At 37.5% G+C, this 14,738-nt stretch overlaps 1 protein-coding gene across 1 annotated transcript in view; it reads right to left on the minus strand.

The window, feature by feature from the left end:
• The window catches only part of ELOA (elongin A), a 252,922-nt gene that overhangs the window by 230,888 nt on the left and 7,296 nt on the right, over positions 1-14,738 (minus strand). The gene's annotated exons all lie outside the window — the stretch shown is intronic.

Here is a 14,738-nt window from a genome sequence, read left to right on the forward strand (position 1 = left end):
GTTTTTAATTTGTTGGTAAAATGTGCTTGTAAAAAAGATTTATGTATTTACTGGATTCATGCGACTAAGAATATCTATATTAATCTAGGAGAGTCCACAATCTCATTTGATTTATTTATATTAATTGGAAATATCATACCCTGTAACCAGATAGATAAGCGATTGAGGTTTAGCAAACAAGGATAAACATATTAGAAGACTTACAGTTTAGGCTCTCAGGGTACATTGTCAAGGAGTGCAATATTTAGTGAATTAGTTATAGCCCAACGATAAGATGGGTTAACATAATTGAATGAAATTGTCTATTGCAAATATAGTAAAAATACTGTAAGCTGTCTCTGGCTGTTTATGAGAAGGTACACAGTGTACGTTTGCCATTATAGTATAAAATTGACTTAGCTAACTTTGGCAGCAGGTTAGACTACGTTATTATTATCATAGGTGTAAAGGGAATAATTAACATAGCTCCAAGGGAGAGTATTTTCGCTGGCTATAGAAACTAGCTCTCTTGTATGTTTTCTTCTTATTTTGTTTATGGGGTGGCAGGCCTGTTTCACTAATATTTGATTTGTCTCTCTAACACTACCGTATACCTTCCTGGAATAATCAGGTCATCTAGACACCCACCCTTATAGTATTGAATTTAACGCTTGACACAATTTAAAAAATAAAATACATAAAAAAACTCATATCCTCCAGTTTTTGTTTTTTTCCCTGAACACTTGTCTGTCGTTTGTTATTATTTTCTTTTCCACACCGTGATATTTTACACTAATACACATATGGAAAGATATATTACCCAACACAAGAATACTTCCCCTGCCATGCCTCCCAAACAGAAAGACAAGAAATTCATTAAGCTTTCGGAGAGCTCCATAATTAGCGCTCAAGAATCACAAGAATGTACTAGCTTAAATCATGATATCCCTGAACTAGTTGAACAGATATCTAGGATGATTATTCCTCAGATGGACGCTGTCAAACATGAAATTAAACAAGAAATTAATAATATTGTCCTGGAAGTAAGGCAATTTACGGCCCGACTGGAGGAGATTGAAACCAGAGTATCTGACTCTGAAGATGGATTACATAGATGTGAACAAACTGGTCAAGAGTATGGAACCCAAATTTCTATATTACAAGCAAAGATAGAGGACCTGGAAGACCGCTCGCGGCGAAATAACCTTAGAGTCATTGGTCTTCAAGAGTCCGCGGAATATCAAGATTTAGTTTTCTTTTTCTCAACTAAATTACCCCAAATGTTAAAAATGCCCCCTTACCTCAACCTATAGCTATTGAAAGGGCTCATAGAGTGGGGCCAATACATCAAAATTCAGATGGCTCTAACAAAGCCAGACCTATATTAGTCAAGATGCTAAAACTTCCAGAACAAAATTAATATATTAAGATTCTACAGGAAAATTAATCCATTATTTATAGACTAGCAAAAGGTTTTGATAATCCAGGATTTCTCAGTAGAGACCACGAATAGGAGGAAAGAAATGTCCCCCTTTTGCTCGCGATTAATGAAAGCCAATTTTAATGTAAGACTTGTGTACCCCGCTAGACTAATTTTGGTTATAGATGGGCAATCTAGGCTACTAAATAACATCACTGATGCCCAGAAGTTTTGCAAAGATAATGGGAATTGCTTGATTTTAATGGTATTGTAAAGAGCATGGAGATAACATTACTGTATAATGAGTGATTTTTTTAATGTTTGTTTTTTTCTCTTGCTTTCTTTTTTAGACCATATAGTACTAAAGATTTTAAAATATCTTCAAGATTTTATTTGGAGGAATATATTCACCCTAATTTTCCTGTCATCTTTTGTTGCCCCTTTTCCCTACCTCCCTTTTTTTCCCTCTCTTCCGCTCCCCCCCATCCGTTCACCTGCCGCTTATTATATATATCCCTTCCAGTACATGGACGACTTATGTAACATTAAATATCTGTTGTGCAGTCTCTATAAATATTTAAATGGGGCAGGGATCAATTAAAATTCTATCTTGGAATGTGGGAGGGATTACTTCCTCCATTAAATGGAAAGCAGTACTAAAACTATTAGGATCACACAAACCCTATTATCGCAATGCTACAGGAAATTCACCTAAAAGACCAAGAAATTAATAAGCTTAAACTTAGATGGGTAGGGGAAGTGGTAGCAGCCCTGTCACAGGAAAGGAAGAAAGGGGTGGCTATTTTAATTAACAAAGATCTAAAGTATAAAATAATAAGAGTGAAATAGATCCTGATGGTCGATATCAAATAGTCAACATAGAAATTGAGAATATTCCCTTTATTTTATTTAACATTTACGGACCTAATGAGCTTCACAACAAGTTCTGGGAGGAACTAGCATTAAAAGTATTGATATACAGAGGTCGTAATATATTAATTGGAGGGGACTTGAATTTAATATCCTATCCCAACCTAGATAGATTAAGTATGTCTAAATCAATCAAACGAGATAAGAAAACTCGGCTTCTGCAAAAATTCTGTAATAAATTCAGAGTTTATGATATATGGCGGATACAAAATCCTGAAAGAAAAACTTATTTCTGTCTTTCAAAGGGGCACCAAGCCTTCTCCAGAATAGACATGTTTTTAATCTCCGAAAATTTAGTTAGTAAGGAGATAATAGCGGATATTAAAGAAATTATATTATCTGATCACGCAATTATCTCAATAGAATTTAACTTTAAAACCCTTGCTCCACACCCAAATGATAATTCCCCCCCAAAAAAATATTTATATAATATACAATTCCAAAATTGGCTAACCAACAAATGGAGGTAATTTGAAAGTTTCAATGATGAATATAAGGACAAAATAGAAATTTTTTGGGAGGCTGGAAAAGCTGTTCTACGTGGTGAAATCAAAGCATATCACTGTACCCTAAAAAAAAAAAATTATAAAAAGAGATACAGCTCTCCAATAGTGTCAGAAATGCTTATAACGCCTATGTAGCAACGCCATCCAAATCTCTTGGGGAGAGATATATATAAACCTTAAATCAAAGAGATATCTTAATTAAACAACAAATGATACTTGAAGATATAAGAAATAAATCTCTTTATGGTGGTTATTCAGGGAAGGCTGCTAAATATCTTGTAAAGATTACAACAACAACAAAATCTACAAACCACATTACGGCAATTAGAGCTGGAAAAAATAGATTTACTTCTAAGTCTGATACTCAAAAGACCTTTACTGACTTCTTCAAAAAATTATACGAAGTTGAAGTTCCTGACCTAAAACAGAAAGCAGCATTCTGGGATAAGTTAAAGATACCTAAAATGTCACAGGACATTGTTCATCAACTAAATGGCCCAATTACATCTCAGGAAATAGTAAACGGGATTAAAGTCTCTAATTTAAATAAAACCCCTGGCCCAGACTCTCTACCATCTGAATTTTATAAGATTCTTTCAAACCAAATAGCCCCGATTCTACAAAAAATGTTTAATCTATATTATACAACAGATACTTTATGCTCCTCCCATTTTGTCATGTCAAATATAACTTTAATCCTCAAGAAAGATAAAGACCCTGAAAATCTTACCTCATACAGGCCAATCTCCCTATTAAATTTTTGACTACAAATTACTTACTTCAATAATTTCAAAAAGACTAGCGCCCCACTTAAATAACATTATACATGATAATCAGGCAGGTTTTATGCCGGGCAGAAGCCCGACAAAAAATATTCGGAAACTGATGCTTACACTTGACTACTTTTGGAATAAAAATAAAGCCATAAAAAATGATGCCGCTATTTTAACGGTAGACGCCGAAAAGGCCTTTGATTATATTTGCTGGGACCACTTGTTTTTTGCGCTGGAAAAGTTTGGTTTCTTTGGGTGCTTTACTAAATTAGTCAACGTCATTTATAACAAACCACCTTCAGCCATTTTTATAAATGGTACAATCACTGAAAGATTCACTTTACAAAGAGGCACTAGGCAAGGATGCCCTCTATCCTGTATGCTTTTTAATATTTCTTTAGAGCCATTGGCGATTCTTCTCAGACAGCATTTAGTGGGTATCCATTTTGGAAAGCAAAACCATGTGCTAGCATTATATGCTGATGACTAATTACTCTCTCTCTCTAATTTAAGAGAAAGTCTCCCTAAGTTATTAGACGATGTGGAATTATTTGCGGCTTTCTCCGGATATAAAATCAATTTACAAAAATCTGAATTACTCTGGATACATAAAGTCCCACATCAGATTAGATCATCCATCTAGAGAAGTTTCACAAGTAAAATATTTAGGAGTAGTGATGTCGAAAAATCCTCAAGAGTGGTATGATTTAAATTACTTAACATTTTTCAATGAATGTAAACAAAAACTGCAGGATTGGATGCTGCTCCCAATCTCACTTACAGAACGCATTATGCCAATTAAAATCATACTGCTACCTAAACTAATATATCTTCTTCAAAATATTCCCCTCTTTCTACACAAAGCAGATATAAAATTATTTAATCAAATATGTAATGAATTCCTATGGAAAGGGAAGAGGCCTCGAATTACTTTAAATAAATTAATGCTCTCCAAAGAAGCTGCTGGACTAGCCTTTCCCAACATTAATCAATATAATATTGCAGCAATAGCTAAACTGGCAATCGACTGGATCACAGAAAAGGATCACATCACCATGCATATCGGTGAATCTAGCTTCATACAACCATATAATTTAAAAGCAATACTCCACTGCGCAATCACAAAGTTTCCCTCACAAGTTTCCAAAATGCTGACCTTTAAAAATGTGATTGTGGCATGGCAGAAATTTTGTATAGAAATATGAACAACTCAATTTATTACTGATTACTTACCTATCAAAGGCTCCCCAGAATTTAACCCGGGAGTCACATACAAGGTTTTTGAAAGATGGAAAGAGAAAGGCCTGATTTGGATCAAACAATTGGTCACATCGGATACTATAATTAGATCTTTCTATGATATCGCAGCAAAATTTGGCCCTTCACAAAAAGATCATTTTGCATACTTACAAATCAAACATTTTATCTCAGAACTTGGACTAAAATTTGGTAGGCATTGGTCATATGCTCTATTAAGAAGCTTAATTAATCAATATAAGACTGGATCTCCAGCAATCACTCCATTTTACCGTATGATGAATGCACGTAATAATATAGTTCAAATAGGAAAAATAGCATTGAACTGGCAGAATAGTTTTGTAGGACTAAGCACACAAGACATTCAATTGAGCTTGAAACTCCTTAATAAAACAGGCAGCGCTTTAACGTGGCGAGAAGCCTACCTAAAAATGATTCATGCGACATACATTACACCTGATAAGCTATCAAAATGGTATAGAAATACTAGCTGTTGTTGGAAATGTAATGCACAACAAGCAAACTTGTTGCATTGTATTTGGGCATGCCCTAAAATACAACAATTTTGGCTGAAAATTAATTTTTGGTAGAATTTTAGAGACAGAGATTAATCTAGAGGCTCAATTGGTTATTTTTTAGTTAAATTTTCTCAACGACATAAAAATTACAAATTACTCAATACCATAATATTAGTGTCAAGGAATCTAATTTTGAAAAATTGGAAATCATCTCACGCCCCTAAAGTCACTGTCTTTAAAAAAAGAAGTGCTCAAACAATGCATGGTGGAACAATATGCAATACAAAATGCTAATGATTCAAAACTAAAAATATTTCTTGATAAATGGATTGCAGTTATAAAATCTTTATCTCCTGCTGCACAAAAGCAACTAGTGAAGCCTATTAGTCATACGGCCTTTATACTCCAGAATATTCATGCTGGACACTACCCGCAGTGCTGGATGGACTAGTTGGGGTAGGAGCGGGAGTTGAGATATATCTTTTGGTTTTTGGAATTTTTTTTTCTCTCTCTCTCACTTTTTCTTCTCCTTAAGATACTTGAGAGTGATATAAATATAAGGATTATGTATAGTAATCTATAGGATATGGTATTTGTAGATTAATAGAAATTTATAGACACGTGAGACAATGATTTTTCAATATTTTCTCTTATATTCATTTTGTTGTTATGGGTAGTTACGATGTTGACTTAGTTTATTAAGTAGTAATTCACTATTGATATGAACCATGAGAAAATTACGCCCTACAGTGAACTATTGCAAATTTTATTTGTTCGATTAGATAAGAGAAGTATTTTTGTTAACATGTATTCTCTATAAAATTGAAATCGGTATTTTTGTTCTTCTTGAAAAGTATCAGGAATTGACTTATAAATAAATATTTTTAAAAAAAAATAAAACAGTTTCCAGAACACAAATGTAACCTGTTCTCCAATTCCTTAAAGTGAATGTCAATTTTGATGCTAAAGTGCCCGGTTTTAAAAAATTTGATTAAAAACAGGGGCACTTTAATTCATCAAAATTTACATTTCACTCCTGTTGAGAAAAAGAAAAAAGAAAACTTACCTTTGTAATCTTCACAGCAGCTCCAGCTTCCTCCACCCGTCGCAAAGCCTCTTCCTGGGTCTAAAATGAGGAATCCGACTTCTTCCAATCACGGCGTTGAATCAGACACTGATTCCCCCGGGGGAAGCCGTGATTGGAGGATGACCTATCCATCATTTCTGACGTCAGAAATGGCTTGCCACGACCGGAGGAAGCTGGAGCTGCTGTGAAGATTAAAAGGTACGTTTTTTTTTCTCAACAGGAGTGAAATGTAAATTTTGATGAATTAAAGTGCCCCTGTTTTTAATCGAACTTTTAAAAACCGGGCACTTTAGCATCAAAATTGACACTTTAAGTAAATATTAACATTTCTTTAAAAAAAAAAAAAAAAAAGAATATTACAAAATTCTCCAAAAAGAACTTAGCCTACCCTTAGCCCAATCATTCACAGCATACCTCAAAAGCACGGCCCAACCCGCGACAGACTTCGCAGACACATACAAGCTTAATCCCAATACCTGATAGAGACCCCGGGACTAGCCGCTTCCTACAGGCACATATCATTGTTGAACAATGATTATAAACTCCTTACAGCCATATTAGCTAATAGATTGGCCAAAGTGGTGGGAAGTATCATCCACAAAGATCAAATCGGTTTCATGAGACATGGCTCGTTAGTCACAAAAATTTGCACGACTTTAGCGGTAATCTTTCACTACTGGCAAGCTAGATGTGAGGGACGCATAAACTCCATGCCAGATGCATGCCTTCTCGCCATTGATGCGGAGAAGGCATTTGACAGAGTGGAATGGGATCACCTACTGACCTTTCTTGACAAATTTGGTATCACTGGGGACTTCCATAACATCATCCAAACACTATCGAAACCCAAGAACATCGGTCATAGTTATTGGTGAGGTCTCCCAGCCTTTCCTGCTGGAAAGGGGAACCCGACAGGGCTGCCCGGTTTCACATCTCCTTTTCAACCTGGCCACTAGCCATCCACATTAGGAACACTCTGAAGGGACTGGAGTTAGGCTCCCATGCCCTACACTTATTCCTCTATGCTGATGACCTACTACTGTACCTCCAAAGCCCAAACACTGAAATCCCAAAACTAATAACCATACTTAACCAATTTGGAACAATTTCCGGATATAAAGTGAACCTAGATAAATTGGAACTGATACCTCCCTCTTAAAAGAAACCCCAACGTCCCCCAACTCAAATGACATTTAAAAATATGGTAGGTTCCTTTAAATACCTGGGAATTAATCTACATACGAACCCAAATTGAATCTACAAACTCAATATACCCCCGTTCTTACTTCCCCTCTCTGGCAGAATCAACCTAATAAAAATGATAGCAATACCTAAACTCCTATACCCCTTATAACTATTACCCCTCCTACTTACAGAAAAGGACTTACAAACAACAAATCAGTCGCCTTAAGTTGGATATGCCAACAGATAGAGGAGGCCTCAAACTACCAATTGTAGAATAGTACAACTGGTCCACACTAGCCAAACTGGTCCTCGAGTGGCTGGCAAGCACATCTGTCTTCAGTGACGAACAACTGGAGAAACTACTGATGCATCCGCTCAGTCGAGCCTTCCTTCCACACGCATCGTTACACCCCCCCCCCCCAAATTAAAGATAACCTCCTATATAGGGACCCCCCTAAGGGCATGGGTGTAGGTGGTGGGGACTCTCTCACATGATCACTAAACACCTTCCGATACAGGGCAATCCTACGTTCCTACCAGGAATGACCACTCAAATCTTTAAGACGTGGGAAGAAAGGAGACTAGCCTCAATAAGACAACTGATAGAACCACTTTCCAACAAAATACAACCCCTAGCCGCACTCCAAGAAAAATTAAACTTACCCCGACACAGCACCTTTGCATATCTTCAATGCTCCCACTATGCCCGCAAACTACTAACAGACGGGCTTGACTGTACAACTTGCAACCCTATAGACAACCTATGCTCTCTAACTAAACTGGGGATGAACACTATCACATATCTACAACCTAATCATTGAAAATAAAACAGCTAACATAACATGTATATTGTGTGATAGTTGGAAAGCGAATGTCAACTTAGATATTACCGAAGATCTCCTGACCACTAGTTTTGAACTAGTGTCACGGGCCACACTGGCATCTGATCATAGAGAATCACACCTCAAACTCATTCACCTCGGTTATATCACCCCTAAATTATGCGCTAAGTGGGTTCCTGAAGTGACTAACAATTGCCTCAAATGCTCCCTGCCTAACCCAGATATTCCAATATTGGGCTAAAATACAATACTGGCTATCGAAAGTGTGTGGGTGTCACATAGCCTTATTAATGCTGGATTTCGTTAAAAAAAAAAAAAAAAAAAAAAGAAGAGGCCATACCCAATCCTCTGCCCAAGATTGTTTTTTAAACACATCCATACTCATTGGATTTCTAACAAACCACCACACACCCCCTACACAATTTATACGTCTATTACACACCCAAATCCTAATAGAGCAAGCAGACATTAAAGGTGAGATGGACAAAATAATTAAATCATTGATGAATAAATGGGAACCTTAACTGCTACACCTCTCCCCCAACATTAGACAACAAATCCTGACCCCCTTCCTGAATAGCACCTACCTAATGACTGAACAACTGAAAGATAGATGGCCCGTGGACGAGAGAGGCACCAGACACAATCCCTGACGGCTCTGATATTAGTCACCCCCTAATCCCCCCCCAACTCACAACAAAATGCTATCAGGATTTCTGGATGGGCCCGGAGTCTCCACCCGGATGCTGGATTCCCCCCACCATTCCTGGGATAATCTAGGAGAGGGAGCGCAGCAGATTTCATGAGGTCGGTAACCCAGTAAATAAGTTATGACCAGTCTTAATTCTGTTATGTATATTTATGCTAGACTTGTTTATAGCTGTGTCGTTAGGTGTCATGGTTGGTTACCATCACACACTACAACTATAACCCTCCCAGGGAAAGAATCAGTATACTTGACGCTAAACATCTGACTACCACCATACTTACAAACCCATAAACTTGAAATTGCTGAGAACCTAACATTACAGTCAGATGACGCCAACCATTCACCTGGGATAGACCCCCCTCTCCCCACACCTTCCTTCTTCCCACAAACCCCCCCCCCCGCCAGCCTCTCCAATCCCATTTCCCCAGTTAGAAGTTAAGTTATTTACTAAATATAAAAAGTTTAAAATGCTCAAGAATGAGAACTATGCAAAATGTCTCAGATTTCCATATATCAATGTATGTATACAGTCTCCTTTTCTGACGAATACTTGATGTAAAACTGCTGAACCTTTATTTTACCCTGTATCTCTACTTGAGTTTTGACAAATAAAGAAAGAAAAAAAGGGACAGCCTAGTCAAATTTAAACTTTCATGATTCAGATAGGGTATGCAATTTTAAACAACTTTCCAATTAATTTTTATCATCGAATTTGCTTTGTTCTTTTGGTATTAATTGTTAAAAAGTTACACCTTGGTAGGCTCATATGCTAATTTCTAATCCGTTGAAGGCCGCCTCTCATCTCTTGACAGTTTTTCACAGCTAGAGGGCATTAATTCATGTGTGCCTTATAGATAATTTTGAAATTCTTATTATAAAACTAGATTATACATAAGAGTATCGCTTTAATACAAATGTAAATAATATTGGTATTATTTGTCAAAAACAAAAAGATGATAGTTTTGTAAACATCACACAATTACTAAACAAGCATGGAGTTTTACTATGTTACCTTAATAATAGAGTTTAAATTATAACAGGTAACACTGCATAGGTAAAAAAATGAAGACACTAGACAGTGTTGGAGGCAGGCATTTCTTACATCAGCACATATTTGAAGGGCACTAGCTAGTGTTGGAGACAGGCATGCCTTACATCAGTACATATTTAGAGGGCACTAGATAGTGTAGGAGGCAGGCATGCCTTATATCAGCACATATTTGGAGGGCACTAGATAGATAGTGTATGAAGCAGACATGCCTTACATCAGTACATATTTAGAGGGCACTAGATAGTGTAGGAGGCAGGCATGCCTTATATCAGCACATATTTGGAGGGCACTAGATAGATAGTGTTGGAGGCAGGCATGCCTTACATCAGCACCTATTTAGAGGGCACTAGATAGTGTAGGAGGCAGGCATGCCTTACATCAGCACCTATTTGGAGGGCACTAAATAGTGTTGGAGGCAGGAATGCATTACATCAGTACATATTTGGAGGGCACTAGATAGTGTTGGAGGCAGGAAAGCATTACATCAGTACGTTTGGAGGGCACTAGATAGTGTCGGAGGCAGGAAAGCATTACATCAGTACATGTTTGGAGGGCACTAGTGTTGGAGGCAGGCATGCATTACATCAGCAACTATTTGGAGGGCACTAGATAGTGTTAGAGGCAGGAATGCATTACATCAGTACAGATTTGGAGGGCACTAGATAGTGTTGATGGCAGGAATGCATTACATCAGCACATGTTTGGAGGGCACTAGATAGTGTTGGAGGCAGGAATGCATTACATCAGCACATATTTGGAGGGCACTAAATAGTGTTGGAGGCAGGAATGCATTACATCAGTACATATTTGGAGGGCACTAGATAGTGTTGGAGGCAGGAAAGCATTACATCAGTACGTTTGGAGGGCACTAGATAGTGTTGGAGGCAGGAAAGCATTACATCAGTACGTTTGGAGGGCACTAGATAGTGTCGGAGGCAGGAAAGCATTACATCAGTACATGTTTGGAGGGCACTAGTGTTGGAGGCAGGCATGCATTACATCAGCAACTATTTGGAGGGCGCTAGATAGTGTTGGACGCAGGAATGCATTACATCAGCACCTATTTGGAGGGCACTAGATAGTGTTAGAGGCAGGAATGCATTACATCAGTACAGATTTGGAGGGCACTAGACAGTGTTGATGGCAGGAATGCATTACATCAGCACATGTTTGGAGGGCACTAGATAGTGTTGGAGGCAGTCATGCATTACATCAGCACCTATTAGGAGGGCACTAGATAGTGTTGATGGCAGGAATGCATTACATCAGCACATATTTGGAGGGCACTAGATAGTGTTGGAGGCCGTCATGCATTACATCAGCACCTATTAGGAGGGCACTAGATAGTGTTGGAGGCAGGCATGCATTACATCAGCACATATTTGGAGGGCACTAGATAGTGTTGGAGGCAGGCATGCATTACATCAGCACATATTTGGAGGGCACTAGATAGTGTTGGAGGTAGGCAGGCATGCATTATATCAGTACATATCTTGAGGGCACTGGATAGTGTTGGAGGCATGACTTACATCAACACATATTTGGAGGGCACTAGATAGTTGTATGAAGTAGGGTTGCACCGATACCATTTTTTTAAGACCGAGTACAAGTATTGATACTTTTTTTTTTTAAAACTCGCCGATACTAATTACCGATACCTTTTTGTATGTCATGTGACAGTGTCCCAAGCACAATACACACTAATGATTTAAGATAGCTTCTTTATAATTATGAAGAACTGTAACTCAAAAGACATTATGAAATAATAAAACAGTTTTATTTGCTTGTTGTCACAAAGTTGTAAAAACTTGAAGAAATTTCACACAACATGTTAATAAATAAAAAATATTACAATAAAATATATTATTAATAACAATAAATAACAAATGTAATATCACAACCAACCAAAAGTGCAATACTGTAAAAAATATAACAGTGCACTGTTTACACATGGGGAACAACACTATGGGCTAGATTACATTTGACTGGTAAGCTTTACCAATGCTCTTATTGCATGTCCAACTCCATTAAAGTCTTTGGAGTTGGAAATGTGAACAGAGCATTGGTAAATCTTACGTATCAAATATAATCTAAATCTAGTCCTATTATTGTAAGATGTGTGTTCATAGGAATTAACATTTTTCCTATGAACACTTCCTGCAGTTATATAAGCTAAGGATGGTTCCTCAGAGTACAGTACGTTTTGAGCATAACTGTGCAAGATAATAACTAGCAGTATAACAGGCAATCTAGCAATTATAAGAATTTTTCAAAAGTTCTTTTTAAGGAACAGAAGCATCTCTGTATGTTCAGCTATAAGTCTGTTTCTACTATTAGTAAGGACGTTTGACGCTAAGCTGAACAGTCACTTTCCGCACTACTGCATGGGGCAGAAAGATAATTTTGGGCCATTTTAGCCAGAGCTGGAAATCTCAGTTTATAAACTGCCCAGTACTTCAGGGATTTGTCTGAACGAGGTACAGTGATCTCTCCTACAATAATACAAATAACAGCAATTTGTATTGGCAGAACAGAAGTGAACAGTTTTTAGTTAAGTCTCCACTACAGCTTAAAATGAAATGGGAACATGCAGTTTTAAAAAACTCCACAAGATGGCGTATGGGTTGGAAGTGGAGGTATCGGTTTAAGTATTGGTGCATTTGCATGAGTACAAGTACTCATGCAATTACTTGATATCGGCACCAACACTGATACTAGTATCAGTGCAACTCTAGTATGAAGCAGACATACCTTACATCAGCACATATTTAGAGGGCACTAGATAGTGTTTGAGAAAGGCATGCATTACATCAGCACATATTTGGAGGGCACTAGATAGTGTATGAAGCAGACATGCCTTACATCAGCACATATTTGGAGGGCACTAGATAGTGTATGAAGCAGACATGCCTTACATCAGTACATATTTGGCTGGCACTAGATAGTGTTTGAGACAGGCATGCATTACATCAGCACATATTTGGAGGGCACTAGATAGTGTTTGAGACAGGCATGCATTACATCAGCACATATTTGGAGGGCACTAGATAGTGTATGAAGCAGACATGCCTTACATCAGCACATATTTAGAGGGCACTAGATAGTGTTGGAGGTAGGCATGCATTACATCAGTACATATTTGGAGGGCACTAGATAGTGTTGGAGGTAGGCATGCATTACATCAGTACATATTTGGCGGGCACTAGATAGTGTTTGAGACAGGCATGCATTACATCAGCACATATTTGGAGGGCACTAGATAGTGTTAGAGGTAGGTAGGTAGGCATGCATTACATCAGCACATATTTGGAGGGCACTAGATATTGTTGGAGACAGGCATGCATTACATCAGCACATATTTGGCAGGCACTAGATAGTGTTTGAGACAGGTATGCATTACATCAGCACATATTTGGCGGGCACTAGATAGTGTATGAAGCAGACATGCATTACATCAGTACATATTTGGAGGGCACTAGATAGTGTTGGAGGCATGCATTACATCAGCACATATTTGGAGGGAACTAGATAGTGTATGATGCAGACCTTGCCTTACATCAGCACATATTTGGCGGGCACTAGATAGTGTTGGAGACAGGCATGCCTAAGGTGCAGCTTTAAGGGGTAAAATTATTTTAAAGAATCAAAATGAAGCTTTCAACTGCAGCATAAATGTGCCGTAGAGCAATTAAAAATAATGACTTTTTTTAGTTAACTAGCAGACTGTCTAAAATGTAGGAGTCAGAAATGTTCAAATCTTTTAAGCCCTGTACTAAAGTAATACCTATAGTGGATACAGTACACTGAATACTTGTTTATTTGCTTTAACAAATATCTATAAAGATAACAAAATGAAAAGCAGTAAGTCTGCAACTACTGAACATGTCTGGCCTGCTATAAAGCTTCCTAATGATTTTACCTATTTACTGACAATGCACTTGTTTATATAATAGGATGCAATATTGACATTTTCTTGTTTTAAAGATACTCAAATTCAAAAATGAATTCCTTTCCTACATTAAAGCTGCAGAAGGGCATATTGGGTGGCCATTCACATAGATCTCATTGCTACCACCACAGCATTTACACATAATCAGACGCTTGGAATATCAATTTAATGCGATTTATTGGACGAATGGTTTATGAACCAAAAAGACACCCTGAGCAGCAATGTAACATGGAAGGTAGGTTCCCCTCTCTGTTCAAGCAGCCACTCAAATCTTCTATTTTTTATTTAACAACACATAGTTAAAGTACTGCTCGGGAATCGCAGAGAACTGTTGGTCATGAGCAGAAACTGTCGCTGATCCAATCACACCCAGCTTGGCCTTTACAGGGGTTAAACAAATAGCATTACATCTAATGAGCATGTCATTTTAAAACGATAATGCCCTCTAATGCTACTGATATATTCTTATATCCCTATTTGGCTTGGTCCTGTTTATCACTAAATCATCAATATTTTATAGCCATTGTACTTT

This window comes from Bombina bombina, chromosome 3 (assembly GCF_027579735.1).
Source record: "Bombina bombina isolate aBomBom1 chromosome 3, aBomBom1.pri, whole genome shotgun sequence".
Classification (NCBI taxonomy): domain Eukaryota; kingdom Metazoa; phylum Chordata; class Amphibia; order Anura; family Bombinatoridae; genus Bombina; species Bombina bombina.